This window comes from Lolium rigidum, chromosome 7 (genome assembly GCF_022539505.1).
Source record: "Lolium rigidum isolate FL_2022 chromosome 7, APGP_CSIRO_Lrig_0.1, whole genome shotgun sequence".
Classification (NCBI taxonomy): Eukaryota; Viridiplantae; Streptophyta; class Magnoliopsida; order Poales; family Poaceae; genus Lolium; species Lolium rigidum.
In genome coordinates this window covers 257,894,916-257,907,395 of record NC_061514.1, presented here as the reverse complement: position 1 = coordinate 257,907,395, position 12,480 = coordinate 257,894,916, and positions in this window count along the sequence as shown.

Sequence of the window (12,480 nt, the reverse complement as noted above, 5' to 3'; positions counted from 1 at the left end):
ACGGAATGTCTTGCTCCACAAGAGGACCACCATATGTTCATCAAAGAAAGTACATAGACCCATGCGAGCAATTTGATGAACGGAGAGTAAGTTGTAACCAAAGGTCTCGACAAGGAAGACATTCACAAGTGAGATGTTGGGTGTTACCACCACCTTGTCAAGACCCAATACCTTAGAGCACATGTTGTCGCCATATGATACGGTAGAGTGAGAAGGCTCGAGGTCGACAACAATATTCTTGCTTCCGGTCATATTACTTGTGGCTCCACTATCAACCACCCATTTAGCGCCACCGGAAGCATAGTCCTACAAGGAATCAAGTCTTGGATTTAGGTACCCATTTTTCAATGGGTCCTAGCATGTTAGTAACAAGGGGTTTGGGAACCCAAATAGTCCAATCAACATTGTCCTCTTGAGGACCAATAAAGCGAGCACGAATATGTCCATAGTAATCAACAAAAAGAACATGAGAAGGGTTGTTAGAGCCGGCAAAACCCTTCGAGGCGGAGTTGGGTACTCCATCCCTTCTTGAGCTAGCATCGCTCTCCTCAAGGTTGATCTCCATCTTCTCCATGTTCTTCTTCTTCTTGGTCCTCTTATTCCTCTTCCTCTTTGGCTTGGTAGCCACTCCTCCTTCATTGCAAGAGCCCTCTTTTGCTCCATATTTGGCTCCAATGACTCCTTCCAAATACTTGGTTTGAACTTGGAGTCTATCAATCTTGGCCTTCACATGATTGACTTCATCTTCATGCTCCGGGTGTGGATGACAAATATCAAACACTTGGACTTCCTTTGCCTTGTTCACCCGAAAATGTTCCATTAAAGCTTCTTCTTGGAGAGCATTCATCTTCATGAGTATATGCTTGTCACTCTCCAACTTGGCAATGTCACTTTCATGAGTGCAACATGCACGGTCCTTGCTCAAAGGAAAATACTCCTTCAATGCTTCCTCTTGCATGGAATTGACCTCCATGAGCTTGGCTTCCCTCCTCTTCAAGGCGGCTATTTCTTCCTCATGATCACAACAAGTGGCCTTCTCCTTGCTCATGCGGAGACATTACACCAAAGATTCTTCTTGCATGGTACTCAAACTCAATAGCTTGGCCTTGGTGGTCTCAAGAGTGGCAATTTCTTCTTTATGGTTGCAACATGAGGTCTTCTCCTTGCACAAGCGGTAATATTCATCCAAGGCTTCTTCTTGAAGAGCATTGACCTCCAAGAGAAGAGCATTGTGCTTTCTCAAGGAAGCAACTTGATCAACAAGCTCGTCATGGCAAGAGTTGGGGTCTTCATCATCTTTCTCTTTGTTAGCTTCCTCAAGAGAGAGCATCTTCTTTTTGAGCTCACCCATCAAACCAAGAGCATGGTCTCGGTCCTTGATGAGTTGGGAGACAATAGCCTTGTTGGAATCTTGAAGGACGATGACACTAGCTTCAAGAGACATGCGCAAATTTTGTTCCTCTTCAAGTGCTTGATTGATAGAGGCAATTTCATTTGCCGCCTCCCTTTCAAGCCTCTCCTTCTCCTCTATAAGGTCTTGTGCCGCACCAAGTTGGGCCAAGAGAGCCCCAACATGAGTCTTGGTATCCCCTTGCATGTTAGTGAGAAAAGAATCCAAACCCATAACCTCACGCTTAATGGTGAGACTAGTGGCATCATCAATATATAAAGCATTAGTTGAAGATGAGAGTTTGGAAGGGGGTTCTACCTCCGAGGATACCTTTGCCATAAGGCAATGAGCGTTGTGGGTGATGAGGTTCTCATTAGGAGAGTCGAAGAGGGAGATAGAGGGAGTGGTAATGGCGATGGCGGCCACTCCCTCTCCTTCCTAGTTGGATCTCTTGTCCTCGTGTTCTTCATCCTCATCGGGGGAGTACTCTTCTCGAATGATGAAGGCTCTAGGCTTCTTGGTGAAGGAGACCTTGTCGTCATCGGGCTTGGGGGAGTACTTGGAGAATCCTTTGGAGAGAGACTTGAACTTTTCTTTGCGGACTAGCCTTCCACCATTATCTTCTCTTCTCTCAAACATGCAATCCGCAACAAAATGATTCTTGTCGCCGCAATTGTAGCATGTTCTCCCCCTTTGCCCCTCCTTTGGACTCTTGGAGAAGCTTCTTGGAGAATCACGTGATCTTCTTGGTCTTGTGCTTCGGGATTTGTTTCCGTCCCAAAATTTCTTGGCGGCGAGAGCCATGTGCTCATGATAGTTGGTCTTGAGATCATCCGTTCCCCACTCAATGGGATCCTCATCACTTTCACTAGCCTCATGTACCTTCATCTTCAATGCAAGGTTGGGCTTGCGGGTGTTGTGGGCGCGAGCAACAAAATCCTCCGCATTCTTCTTGAAGATGTCCAAAGCGATGACTTCGCTAAGAACTTCATCGGATGTCATAGCACGGAAGGAGGCGTTTTGGCGGATGGCCGTCAACTTCACTTCCTCATAAGGGAGGAGAGCGTTGTAGAACTTGCGCTTGATCCAATGGTCATCCACAAACGTTGCTCCAAGATCTTTCATTTGTACGGCAAGAGCGATGAGGCACTGGTACATTTCTTTGGGGGACTCTCCTTCATTCATGACGAAGTTGTCGGCCATGTTGTTCACTTCATCGAAACGAGAGCTTTGGATGCTCGCATTTCCTTGGAAGAGCTTGTCGAGTTTATCCCATGCTTCCTTGGCGGTCTTGAGCGAGCGGATATCAGCGCGGTCCTTTGGCGTGACGGCCATGTGAATCATGTTGATGGCGGTGGCGTTGAGTTGGTCATCCACCACATCTCTTCTTGTCAAGCTCTTTGGGTCTCGTGGTGAGTAGCCTTCCTCGATGATGCGCCAAAGCTCGGTAGATGCGCTGCGCACATGTGAGCGCATTAAGAATTGCCAATTTTCAAAGTTATTTGACTCAAGTAACGGTGGTGAACCATGCGACAAGATATGTGGCATAGGTATTGGAACGTTTATGGTGTAATCACTTGTTGGTGGCACCGCATGATTACTCCCTAGAGGTTCCGCAACCGGTGTCTCATCCTTCCCCTTTGTTGAAGTGCCGGTCTCCCCAAGCCCTTCTTTTTGTGGATCTTTTGTCGATTGCGCGACAAAATCAACAAGAGGAAATGGGTTAACTTTTGGTGGGGGATTCTCGGCACTTGCCTTAGGATCTACGATAGGGGTCGATTTTTGAGCAACCAACTCCATCATCATCGCCTTCATTTGGTTAACGATGGATGACTCCAATTTCTTGAGGTCATCCAACGTAGCCGTTGTGCTATCGATGGGAGATGATGGAGCGGGTGGCACAAGGGAAGGTGACCCATTCGCCACACCCGCATCTTGTTCGGCCATTTCTTAGGCGGTAAAGCCCGAGCAAGAAAACCTTGCTCTGATACCACTTGAATGGATCGTAGCGAACAAGAGGGGGGTGAATGGTTGCTACGTCAAGTTTTAGTCTTTTTCAATTTTAGCGGTGCGGAAGGTAAAGGTGATTGATTTAGTGGTGTTGGTGATCCTACAATGATCCTAGAACAAGTGCAACAAGCAAAGGAACAACACAAGATAGTAAGAGTAAGGAGCGGGACAACCGGAGGGCGCGGAGACGAGGCGAGGTTTGTTTCCCGCAGTTCCTCCCACAAAAGGGAGTACGTCTGCGTTGAGGAGGTGCTAGCCTCACACAAGAGGCTAGACGGCCACCCACGAAGGAAGGCCTCACCTTCTTCCTCGAGAGAGCTCCACAAAGGGGCTCCCCCTTCTCCACTATGACACCGGTCGAGGCGGTGATTCCTTAACAAGGTTGGGGCGAGCTCCACACCACAAGGAGGCTCCCAACAGCCCATGGAGCTAGTACAACACCAAGCTAGCCTCCATGGATGCACTTCCTCCAATGACCCACAATAGGAACCCTAACACCAAGATCCACTAAGGAATAGCAAGTATTGGTGAAATCTCTCTTGGTAGAACTATAGATCGGGGTCTCCTCCACCACTCCTCAAAATTTGGGCAAGATTGGTTGGATGGTTGGGGAGATCCTCAAGGATTAAGCTCAGAAACAATGGAGGAGAGAGAGAGAGGAGAGATAAAAACGAGTTGGGGAAGAAGGGCCCCTTAAATAGGCTCCTCCAAATCCAACCGTTATGTCCTGTTTTCGCCTAAGCGGTACTACCGCCTTGGGTAAGCGGTACTACCGCTCTGAGTTCGAAATCCCACAGATCTAGTCCACGTGGACACAAAGCGGTACTACCGCTCGCGGTACTGCTTGAGGTACCGCAATAGGGTCCAAACCTTACTGGACTCCAAGCGGTACCACAGCGGTACCGAAGCGGTACTGCCGTAACTAGTTACGGTACCTGGGCGGTACCATGAGCGGTACTACCGCTCGTAAGCGGTACTACCGCTCTAGGTACCGCAGAGGTACCGTAACTCGTTCTGTGGGACAAATCAGCGCAGAACTTCAGAGCGGTACCGTGGGCGGTACTAGTAGGGGTAGCGGTACTACCGCTACTAGTACCGGTAGTACCGGTCTGGCAAAAACAGGTTTTTCTCCCCTTTTTCTCTCCAGCCATGTCACCTCGCAAAACACACACAAAACCAGGAAACCTATAAACTACGCTTCAGTCCTCCGATCTTGTCGTGTCCAGCGAGGTCACCGTGCACTTGCAAATCTAACAATGATACTCAAGGCACACGGTGAGATTACTCAAGTGTTGTCATCAAACACACAAAACACGGGGTTTATACTTTGCTCTTTCAACAACATTATCACAGAAGTCTTCTAGAGAGAAGCGAAAAATTCCCTCATATTCATGACCCTTTCCAACAAAGGTTCCATATTTAGATAGTACAACTTTATTGGACTCAAACACCAACTTAAACCCATCTTTCATAAGACAGGAGCCACTAACGAGATTTTTCTTGATAGAAGGGACATGCAACACTTCAGTTGCATGATCTTTTCCGAAGTAAACTTCAGATCTACCGTGCCAACACCACGAATAGTAGCATGTAACCCATTTCCCATCATTACCGAGGAACCTCGGGCCTGATAAGAGGTAAACATGGAGATGTCAGCACACACATGAACATTAGCACCTGTATTAACCCATCATTATGTGGGCTGAAACACAGAAAGAACAGTAGGTACTATATTACCATACCCTGTAGTTCCTTCCTCCGTGTTACCAATGACCATGTTGACAGAAGTGGAGTTCTGTCCAGCCTAAAATTTCTTTCCTTTGCGTTGTGGACAACGATGAGCCCAATGGCCTATCTCGCTACACACCCAGCAAAGATCTTTCTTCTCCGTTTTTCCCTTATTATTGAAGTTGGTAGTCTGGGAGACTCCCTTGTTCTTTCCCTTGGACTTGTGGGCATTTATCTGTACCATATTGGCAGCAGAACGTCCCTCGGTTCCTCCAGTGTGTTTGTCTTTTGCCCTCGCCTTTTCCTAAACATCCAGAGAGCCCATGATATTCTCAACAGAGAATTCATGCCTCTGATGTTTCAGAGAAGTGGCGAAGTTCCTCCATGAAGGGGGAGCTTAGCGACAATGCATCCCGCGACAAACTTGTCCGGTAGAACACACTTGAGGAGCTCAAGTTCCTTTGCCATGATCTGTATCTCATGATCCTGTTCTACTACAGATCGGTTCTCAACCATTCTGTAGTCATTGAACTGCTCCATAGCATACAGTTCACCTCCGGCATCGGTAGCACCAAACTTAGCGTCCATTGCATCCCACAGTTCCTTCCCATTTCGGATGTGCAGATAAGCATCAACCAACTTGTCTCCAAGCACACTAAGGACGGCACCCACAAAGATTACGGTGGCATCCCCGAACGCTTTATCCTCTTCAGGAGTAAGCGGATCTCTGGGAGTACCTTCCGCAACTTGGTGGACGTCCATAGAAGTGAGACACAAGAGGGTCTTATTCTGCCATATCTTGAAATTAGAACCCGTAAACGGGCTCGGTTTGAGCGCAGCAGCAAAATCAAACGGTGAAAATTGCCTAAGCAAATAAGGTGTTTGGATTGTTAGATTATTAGGAAATTTCCGTGTGGGATTAATTACCGAAAACAACATGACAGATGCACAAGCATACTTAACCACACACATCAGACTTAGCACATGCGTCAGATCTGAATATGGAACAAGTAGTAGTGCAAGGTAAGAGAGAAAAAGCATGTACTTCGCGACCGGGAAGGTCGCACCAGCAGCAACACCATGGGAATCGTTGATGTCGCCCATGGTGTAGTCGGAGTCAACGAGGAAGCAGTCGAACCGGCGAAGAAGAGCACGAACAGCAGCGAGCAGTCGCGCTGAGACGCTCCCCAAAAACCTTATCGCCCGCCTCCCGGTGCAGGATCTCAACAGACGGGGTTTCGGAGGCCTGCTCTCCCGGACGGCTGTGCATGCAGTCTGTGGGGACCCCGGACTAGCTGTCCGAAATTCCCTGTTATGTATACAGTTCACGATCCCATGATCAGTGCGCCGTGAACACATAACCGAACTGATATCAAATTACACCATCCAATTACAAAGCGGAATAAGAAAATTACAACATGGTCACATGACCGATAATTACATAATAGCCTCGAAGGGCCTAACTAAACATCGAGTAGCATCATCACTTCAGCAGCGCGGTACCCAAGTCATCCGCCATAACCCTACGGGCAACCGATCGGGAAGACGTTCCTAGCTCGCATAGACGTCGCCAACTCCTTCTTCATCTGTCGAACTCCTTCAAGTCTGGCCAAGTAAATAGCCAGGGACAAAGCCGTGAGTACATTTGAATTGTACTCGCAAACCATCAAGAAGGGTGCTAACAATGCTAACTAAAAGAGACAAGAGAGGAAGAATAGTTTCTCTTGTGGATATAGCATGTGAAAGAGAAATAGTTTCTCTTGTGGATGTAGCATCCCATCATCACAGCTTGAAGGGGACACAAAGAAGATCCTATGACATCTCTATATCATTATTGAAGAATATACTTCAAAAGAGTTCTACAACATAAAACACTAGGAAGGGAGTAACCCGGTTTATTTCCTTTCCGTCCATCTCCATATGGTCAACCAAACCATTCCCGTACCCTTCTGGTACTCCGAAAACAAGTTCCTTTCTTTCATTTTCCAAACACTTTTTGTAAACCAAAAACTCATCAGGCTAAGCAACAGCCATTCCAACCGTCCATGACCGCGGACACGGCTATTCGAATAGATTTGACTCTGCAGAGTTTGCACACTTTCCCCACAAGATCCGCGAGTTCATCATGTGGGCATCATCCCCGCATATCAACTATGCCATGACAAAAACTCCGGACATAGCCTTTCGCCTATTCGTCTTAGCACGGGATCCTACCCTATGGAGTATGTACCTCCCCGGCACCGTGGCAGCTCACCTCACTTTGAGCGTGGCTCCACCGCCAAGCCAGGAGACCCATAGTGTCTTCCGGACGGGTCAGCCCCGAAGGCCTCCCGTTATACTATTGTCTCCACCAACGACAACCCGGACTCGGGGGTAACCTTACCCTTGTATAGTTGTGCGGTGTCCCATGCTAAGAAGAACAAACTACGAGCTAAGCCCCGTCCCACTCCAGGGTAATGTGGTTGCGCGGGTTAATTGTCACGGGTGAATACTTAGGCGCCAAAGTTTTCGAAAAACAAGATTTTCTTTTCAACCATCTTTGCCAAGATCATTTCCTTTCATAACACACGCTTGGGTAAGTCCAACTTACCCAAGGTTTTCAAAAATTCTTTTCAACAAGGTATTTTTCCAAGGGGTTCCCAACCTATAGTTTCATGTAAGAACTAAGGGACAACAATAGCATGATGCTAGCCATCATACCACTAAGGAGATGATAATATAGGTGGTCAAGGGGGCATACATGCTTAGAGTAAGCATGCATAAGATCAACAAGGAGTTCAACATACTCGAGAGTAAGTATGCAGAACATCAACAAGGGGTTCAAGAAGGGTGTCAAGAGGTCGACACACACAAGATAAGTGGGCATATCCCTCACACTTAGAAGGTACACCAAGATATGATAATTACCACCATTTCCCTAAAGGGGATGGTAGGTGAGGTGTCAAAGAGAATCCAACATGCTCATGGTGAGCACGCTCCATCAACATAAGTAGATACCACACAAAATATATCGAGAGACAAGAATAACAACAAAGTAACCACGATATGTGATTCAACATTCAGAGATCAAGAGATGGCTTGCCTTGGTTGGCTTATTTGTCCCTGGACTTCTTCAACTCCATCAAAAGAATTCCAACAATATAAATAAAATCCTCGTCCGAACCACTTCTTCTTTCCCGGAATTGTTCGCATCTATCGCCGGAAAATATAAAAGAACATAATCAACACATTGTACCAACAAAACAACATACAACAAGCAACAATCAATAGATAACCACTCTACTAAGGGCTAACATACTCAGGTCTTATAGATACTACAAAACAACTTTAAGAGTTTTGATTTTAGAAAACTCAATTTATTCACCTAATAAGGGCATAAGAGCCTCACCAATTATCAATTGCCTCTTTGGGTATCACCACGACATAAATTAATTATCCCCTGGTATATAACACCACAAAGAAGACAAGTGCATTGGTTAGACATCAAAAGCATTCATATTTTATTTTTAAACATTTTTGGAAAAGTAGGAAATCATTTTCCTAGTTTAAATGGCTAATAGACACTATACAAAAATAGGAGGTAAACAATATGCTACACTCTTTTGAAAACTTAAGCAAAACAATAGGTCTAAGGTTAAGTTGCAGAGAGTTTGTTTTGCAAGAATAAAACATAGGTTGACTATTTTTAAAAGGAAGAGGTGGTCAAGGATTTTAAATAAGAAAAAGGTTTGGTACAACATTTCATGTGACACACACTTAGCACAGATAGTAATCAAAAAGTTATGATAAGGGTCTAACACTAATTATTATAGATGGTCAGTACTAAAACAAGGCTAACAAAATTGGATTCACTCAAAAAGGTTAATTTTTCAAATTTAGAAATTAGAGATACTAAATAATAACCAGTGATCATGTTTAATACATTAAAAATCGTACAAAAATCCTAAAAATATGAGGTCAGTGGCAATGGAAAGGTATTTAAATTTCTGAACTAATGCAATTGGTTTCAGTGGATTTGGGTTAGTAGATCTCCAGTTATTCACCTTTTACTGCCTCTGGTTTTAACAGAAATTTTCAAAGTTCACAACAAAAAAACGGGCGGGAATTTACTGGGCTATGCGGGTGGAATTTTGGGCTGGCCCAGGTAGGTTTCCAGGTGGTGGTGAGAAAAAAAAATTAAAAAGAAAGGGAGAGGAGGGCCCAGGCGGGCCAGGCCTGCATGGCCGACGTGGCTAAGTGGCCACGCACGGTCGGGAGGATCCTATCGATCCTCGTCTTCTTCTCGCGTCCTCGCTCGCGGACGTACGAAGAAAAAGGGCAGGGCGGGGCGGAGGCTCACCCGCCGGATGCTGCGGACCACGGCGAAGGCTGGGCAGGGTGGCGGCAAGGTGGGGCGGTGCAGGCGCGGGCTCGGCGCCCCTCTCGCCCGGCAGCGGCTTCTCCTGGTGGCGGTGTCCCCGCAGCACCTCCCGGCAAGGCGACGGCGGCGGCGGTTCCGGCGAAGCTGGACGGAGCGGAGCAGCGGGTTAGAGTGGGGAGATGATGAGGAACAACACGGAACAAGAAAAAAGGAAAACAGGACGCTGGGAACGATCTCCATCTGCTCGCCATGCACGCGGCGACCACGGCAACGGTGGTGCTTTCCGGCGAGCACACGGCCGGAGCGGCTGCAGCGTCCCCGGGCGAAACCGGGGAAGGGAGAGGGTGGAGTGTGGGTTGCTGTGAGGGAGAGGAGAGTGGTGTCAGGGGAGAGGAAGACTCGGGTGCCTTTAAATAGCCGAGCACCGGCTCATGGTGGATGGTGCGGGTGGTGAGGCCGCGTCGGGGACGAGCGGGGTTGGACGGGAAAACGGTGCCATTGAGTAGAGCATCCAGAGAGAGATCTCGGGCAGCTGGAATCCAGGAAAAAGATTGGCTAGTTTGTCCGAAACGAGGTGATGTTTGCGCAGACAGAGAGGTGTTTGATGTGTCGTGCTCGGTCGTGGGTGAAATATGGAGGTGTAGCACCATTGCTTCCTGGTCCTGGTATGATGCCTTGGTAGCCTACGGCTAGGGGTAGCCAGAGGAGGTCTGCAGGTCTGGGAACGCGCGAGCACGCCTAGACGTGGTGATCATCGAGGTGGCGAGCTCGTCCGAGCCAGTAGGAGGGGAGGCTTTGCCTCGGGAACATGTGCGTGGGTTAGAGGGGTGGCAGGAAGCCTTCATGGCGCGGCCTCGAGGGCTGGGTCGATGGTTGTCGTCCTGACCAAGTTTGGGTGCCCACCGAGAGAGAGATGAGTGATGGAAGGCTAGAGGCTGGCTAGGGCTACCTTGATGGTGTCCAGAGGGTAGTGTAAGGTCTTGAAGCTTGTGTAGATCTTAGGTGGAGGAAGGGAGAGGGTGGCTGCAAGATTTTTTTCATGATTTGGCCGGGCATGTAATGTCTCCCATTCAATTCCTTCCCAATAGCCATCATTAGGGGGAGTTAAAAAAAGGATTCAGCAAGATTCGGCCAAGGAGAGGGAATGGATGCATAGGAGGTCAAAGAGGTGGAGGGGTGGTGACTTAGTTAATTAGAGAAGGGAAGGTAGTGTCATGAGCAAGAGTAACACATGCATGCATGGCCGGCTCCTCTCCTAGCTATGCAAAACTAGGTCACACAAGGGCTAAGTGACCATGCTGGCCGGTCCTCCAAGATGAGGTGTTGGTGAAGGTAGTGTAGAGGTTAAGATGATGAGTTGGAGAGAGTTAGTAAAAAAAATGTGTAGAGGGTTTTTATTGAACTTGCCTTTGAAATTTTGGGAGAGGTAGAGATGAACATTTGAATAAAATATGGTCTTAAAGGCATAGAATATTCTAAGTAGAATATTCTCAAAATTTATGTGGTCACACAAGTGCAAGAATGGAATATGTACTAAAACCATGTTTTTTTTTTTAATTTAAAGTCAAAACAAAATATGCTATAGCACTAACTTTTTAGGGTGGAAAATGGGATGAGGTGAAATAACATCCACATCCTCTATTTTAGTTGAGGAAACAATTTTGAAAGCTTTGATAGAACTAGGATTAGTTGTGTAGTGAAAGAAAAAAAAAGTCTTAAATAGGATTTTTGGCAAATAAAATATTTTGGGAGAAGTGATCTCAAGGGTAGAGTATTGCTACAAAATGTAGCTATTATCTTCACTCTTGGTTTTGTGGAGGTTAAACTTGAAATGAAGAAAAAACTCCAATGGGTAAAAGTTGGAGATGGGATCTAGTGGTGCAACAATGGATAGGGTATAAGATCAAGTGGAAAATATAGGTTGGAAAGGTGTTATGGGACATGCAAGACGTGGAAGTTGTAGAGGGTGTCGCAAAGATGAGATCCATGCATTGAGGTCACCAATAACAGTTGGGGGTGCTTAAGAAACAACTACCAAAGATTGAACATTTTAAGCCTCGCCAAAACCATTTGATGACTTGGCCTAAAAATAGACAAGGATAAATGAGTATAAGAGGGATTTGGTTCAAACCAAGGACATGGTTGGGAAGTGCTTATGATAAGGTAGGTTTAGGACCAGATTCATTGCCTTGGATGGCAAGGGGTAGCTTAATCCACGGGCTCCAAAATGGGACCCGATAACAGCTTTAGGACTTAGCCAAATTTGTGATGCCTTAGGGGTTTTGACTAGGGTATAAGAGAGGGATGTATTAAGGGGTAGATGATCCCAAGTTTTGAATTCAAGGATGATTTTACCACTAGAGGGGTTGTTCCTTGAGGCAGCTCAAGACAAAACTCAACAATTAAATCAAGACAATTTATCTACCACCGTGATCAAAGCAAAGCATCTTAGCAAATAGATCAAGGCAAATGCAACTAATTGGCTTTCGTAAAAAAATTTTGTTCCCCCTGATTTTTGCATTAAGGACAATTAAACATGGTTGCAAAAGTTGGGGTGTGACAGATCTTCCACCCTTAAAATAATCTCGTCCCGAGATTACAAAGCATAGGACTAGAGGGGTTGTAAAGTGTAACTAAAGTTAGACTCCATTCTTCTGTAGATGTGCTGTTGCCGAGAAGGTCGTTGCTTCATCTTCTGGGAGACATGATGGATTCCTGCCGATGGCGTGCTTCATGAAGAGGTTGACTACTCCATGTAGGTGTTAGATCTGTAGCTTCTAAGCGATCCTAGCGGGGGTTCACGATTCCGGGAGAGTTAGTGCACTCAGCGGTGCTTTAGCAGGGTTGAAAACTTTTTAGAGTTAACTTTAAATTTTTGTGGAAGACAAAGTCTTCCACCCTTAAAATTGTTCATAGAGGGGGTTTTAAAAACTCTAAGCTTCGGCTACGGGTCTTGTCGGTGCTTTTCGAAGAAGTAATCTTTCTCTCGTCT